Source organism: Lithobates pipiens, unplaced genomic scaffold, assembly GCF_037356315.1.
Source record: "Lithobates pipiens isolate NorthernLeopardFrog02 unplaced genomic scaffold, aLitPip1_a1.2 Scaffold_27, whole genome shotgun sequence".
In the NCBI taxonomy this organism is placed as follows: domain Eukaryota; kingdom Metazoa; phylum Chordata; class Amphibia; order Anura; family Ranidae; genus Lithobates; species Lithobates pipiens.
Genome location: NW_027507788.1, coordinates 7,567,426 through 7,572,541, shown reverse-complemented (window position 1 = coordinate 7,572,541; position 5,116 = coordinate 7,567,426).

Here is a 5,116-nt window from a genome sequence, read left to right as displayed (position 1 = left end):
ACAACCCTGGGTGGTTGTGGGGGGTCTGCAGCCAGGGGGCTTATCTGAGGCTGTAAGCCCAGTTTTAAGAATGGGGGCCCCCAGATCCTGGCCCCCCACCCTATGAATATGGGGGTGCATTGTACCCTTACTCATGCACCCCAAAAAAGTATCAAAAATAAAAACCGTACACATGACTTTTGACAAAGTCCTTTAATAAAGTAGCTCTAACATGTCTTCTCCCCTCTCAGGTGATGTCTTCTCCCTCCGGTTCTTCTTCTGGTTCATCTGCCTTAGGTTCTACTTACTCCCGATGTCTTATATAGCCATGGGGCGTGGCCTTCCGGTGATGTCATTTGGAGACCCCACTCCCCCCCGGTGACCATGCTCTATGGCTGTATAAGTAATGGCACACGCTGGAGCTAACACAGCAGGGGGCACTAGTGGGGGGAAGAAGAACTGGAAGCAGACAGCGGAGGGAGAAGACATTGAGAGGAAGAAGAACTGGAAGCAGCAGAGCCAGAGGAAGAAGACATAGGGAGGAGGAAGAAGAACTGGAACCAGAAAAGCCAGAGGAAGAAGACATTGGGAGGAGGAAGAAGAACTGGAACCAGAAAAGCCAGAGGAAGAAGACATTGGGAGGCAGAAGAACTGGAAGCAGAGGAAGAAGACAGCGGAGGGTGGGAGCGCAGAGCCCCCCCAGCCCCCCCAGCCCCAAAGCACACACCCCTCATGTTAAGGGCGTGTGGCCTAGTATGATCCAGGAGGTGGGGGCGCTTGCTCGTCCCCCCCTTACCTGGCCTGCGGGGCTGCATGCTCGGATAAAGGTCTGGTATGGATTTTGGGGGGGTCTCCACTCTTTGTTTTTTTTGTTTTTTTTAATGGCATGAGGGTTCCCCTCAAATTCCATACCGAGCGTGGGGTTACCTTTCAAGTACCATACCGGACTTAAAGGGCCTGGTATTGATCTTGGAGGGGGGGGGACCCCATGCCATTTTATTTTTATTTTAGTGTGCTGTTGGCCTTCAAGATCCTCAGGGCACCAGTCGCACCACAAGTTGGCTCCTCATGAACCGACTTGAATGCGACTTCTATTCAAATCAATGGCCTCTCATAGAGAACCATTGATTTTGACATGTCAAAAAACAGAAAACATTTGATGCAGCTTAATGCTGTACCCGGCGTTACGCCACGTTTAGCAGCGTCAGACATTCTTACATCTGTAACGCCGGTCCTCAGCTTGAAAACGCCTATGCCACTTACAGCTCTTAAAAGCCCGTGTGAGTATGAACACACAGAATAACACGTAGAGGCGTTTTTTACCACTTCAACACAGAGCAGTTTTACCCCCCCCCCCCTCCCCATCCTGCCCAGGCCATTTTTCAGCTTCAGCGCTCTCACAATTTGGATAAGAATTGCGCCGTCATGCAACGCTGTACCCATGTGACATGTTTAATCATTTTCTTCACACAAATAAAGCTGCTTTTTTTTTTTTTGCTGGTACTTAATCACCGCTGGATTTTTTATTCTTTTAAAAGAAAAATACTGAAATTTTTGAGAAAAATAAAAAAGTTTCTGTCAGTAGAATTTGTAAATAAGTAATTTTTCTCCTTCACTGATGAGGCTGCACTGATGAGGCGGCATTTATAGACATTGATCAAGTGGCACTGATGAGGATGCACTAATATGCCACACTTATGAGCACTGATATGTGGCACTCAGTGCCGGGACAAGGTCACCCAGGGCAAAGATGCCAAACTGCGCCCCCCTTTCCCTTAGGGTTAGAGTCAGGGTGCCCCCTACCCCTGCAATAAACCATTGCACCAGGGGCAGCTGTCCCTCCTGCCCACCCCTTGTCCCGGCCCTGGTAGCACTGATGAGCGGCACTGAAGGGCAGCACAGATAGGCGGCACTGACGGGCATTGATCGACAGCACTGATGAGCAGGCACTGATGTGTAGTGATTGCTGTCATTGATGGGCACTGATTGGAGGCACTTATGGGCAGTGATTAAGTGGCACTGATGAGGAGGCACTTATGGGCACTGATATGTGGCACTGATAGGCGGAACTAATGGGTGGCACTGGTGGGCAATGAAAGGCAGCACGGATAGGCGGCACTGATGGGCATTGGTCGACAGCACTGAAGAGCAGTCACTGAAAGGCAGCACCGATGGGTAGTGATTGCTGTCATTGATGGGCACTGATTGGTGGCACTTATGGGCAGTGATTAGGTGGTACTGATGAGGAGGCACTTACGGGCACTGATACATGGCACTGATAGGCGGCACTAATGGGTGGCACTGGTGGGCACTGAAAGGCAGCACGGATAGGTGGCACTGATGGGCATTGATCGAGAGCACTGAAGAGCAGGCACTGAAAGGCAGCACTGATGGGTAGGGATTGGTGTCATTGATGGGCAGTGATGAGGTGGCACTTGCAGGCACTGATTAGGTGGCACTAAGGAGGAGACACTTATGGGCACTGATGAGTGGCACTGGTGGGCACTGGTAGGTGGCACATATAGGCGGAACTGATGGGGATTGATCAAAAGAACTGATGAGCAGGCACTGATGGGCACTGCTGGTGCTTTACTGTAATCAGGGAACTGATGATCAGTGCCCTGATTACTTGTTCTGATGTCCCCTGCGAGGAGATGCCACTGATCGGCTCTCCTCACCACACACTCTGTTAGTGAGAGGCGAGAAGAGCTGAGGTCTGCGGTAAAGTCGGTGAAAAATGACGTGGTGGGACCCGCCGCCCGCCGGCTCCGCATCTTTCTCAGTATTTCCCTGTTGACAAATGACGGAGTTTTTCTTACTGTATTGTGATTAGAGAGATACATTGTTGTTGTTTTAGTGTTTTGTATCCCATGAAGAGAAAAAGAAACATAACAATCAAGAAGTATCTCTGCCAATGTTCAGAATGACGGAGTGTGCAGCACTGCAGGCAAAACGAAACGCGTACAAGGAACCTCCATGCCAGGATGTATCAGTGAATTGCAGCAAAACCCCTCCAGATTTAGAAGTAGAATTCAACACACTATGAAAAATAATGAAATCCTCCCTCCCACCCCCCTCTTCAGTCTGGAACCGGCACCTCCTCTCCTGGACTGAAACAGCTTACTCTGATTTCACCGCACACTGTGAGCTTCTCACAATGTGCATTCAAAACTAAAAATCAGATGGTGCCCACCTCATTTCCTGACTGGAGGATGCCCAGCATCATTTAGCCCTTTCCACCCCCCCCCCCCCCCCCCCCGCCTGGCTGACCCTGGCCTGCCCCTTTCATTCATTGAATTTCATTTTTTTTTCTTTTTTAATCATGGAAGCTCAGTATCACATGTGATCAGTGGCGGCTGGTGCTCCGTCAGTCGGTGTTGAGGGGGGGGCGGCAAACAGACCTAACCACAGACTCCCCCCACCCGTCGCTCCAGCCCGCCACAGCACACCATTGACAACACCGGCGGCTGCGAGAGGGATATCGGTCCTGATTGTGGAGAGCCTCTGCAGAGGCTTCTGTGCCAACCAGTGCCACCTAGCAGTGCCCACAGTACCACCCATCAGTGCCCACAGTGTCACCTATCAATGCCCACAGTGCCGCTTATAAATCACCAATCAATGCGTCATCACCAGTGCTGCCTATCAATACCACCTACCAGCACCCACCAGCGGCATCTACCAGTGCCCACAGTACCACCCATCAGTGCCCACAGTGCCACCTATCAGTGCCCACAGTGCTGCCTATAAAATAACCAATCAGTGCGTCATCAGCAGTGCTACCTATCAATACCACCTACCAGTGCCATCTACAAGTGCCCATCAGGGACATCTATCAGTGGCACCCATCAGTGTCACTCATCAGGGACCATCAGTGCCATCTTATCAGTGCCCATCAGTGTCAGCTTATCTGTGCCCATCAGTGCCATCTTATCAGTGCCCATCAGTGTCAGCTTATCTGTGCCCATCAGTGTAGCCTCATCAGTGATTATCAATGAAGGAGAAAAATTAACCATTTGCAAAATGTTATAACAAACTATGAAACATGTTCTTTTTTTCTGTCTTTTTTTTTTGCCGAAAATCCCCCCCCCCCCCCCGGTGATTAAACATCGCCAAAAGAAAGCTCTATTTGTGTGAAAAAAATTATAAATATGTAATTTGAGTACAGGTTGTATGACCGCGCAATTGTCATTCAAAGTGTGACAGCGGCGCTGAAAGGGGGGGGGGGGGGGGTTTAAGTGTCTGGTAAGCAAGAGGTAAGAGCACTAGTCCTGGGGCCGGGCGCTGTGTGTGTTTTCAGGAAGCTTTGTACAGCCCCCCCTGCCGGCCCCTCCCACCAGCCATTCATAGAGAAACACAGAGACCCAGTGATGATATCACTGTTTCTAAAAATAAGAAAAGTCCTGAAAACGGAAAGGTCTTATTTCGGAACGGCATTGGCTACACCAAAACACCAATCCCTAGATATTGGAAATCTTCCAAAACTCGGGAGATCTCCAACCGGTTCCTCTGTATTGAGAGGTCGGGGAGATGGAGGAAACAATGTCCTCATACACTTCCATGGACTAGATGGTTCCCATTTAAAGACTTGGACCTCTATAAGCAACACCCCCCCCCCCCAGCTAATACTTTGAGGAGGCGCCTGGTATGGCTCTCTTCTCTTGGTTAGGGACTGACCTTCTGATTGCCTGGATATGGGTCCATTGGGAAATCCCGTGGCTTTAGGTGTATGTAAAGCCAAGAATATTTTTGCCGTTTGGATAGATTGTCACCTGTGTGGTCCACTTCATTTGTATGAAAACGCCATTTTTTTCTTTATATATAGTTTGGTATAGAGTAGGAAGAATAAGGACCCCTGTATGGTTTCTATTGCTGTTTGTGTCCCCAATGCTGAGATTTGTCCTCTATTCATCCTTCTGACCAGAAGACTGGAAGTAACGGGAAAATCCAACATTTTGAGTTGTCACCAAAACAGGAATAGAGGAGGAAATGTGACCTCCGCTTTCCCATATTGAAAGTCTCAGGCATTGCCTTGGGGATGTGGCCGGTCTCTGGTGAGGAGACGGTTAATATAATTGATAAGGGCGGCTTTATAAGCTCACCATAGAGAGACTTGGGTGTTGTTGGGGGTTGTGGGATG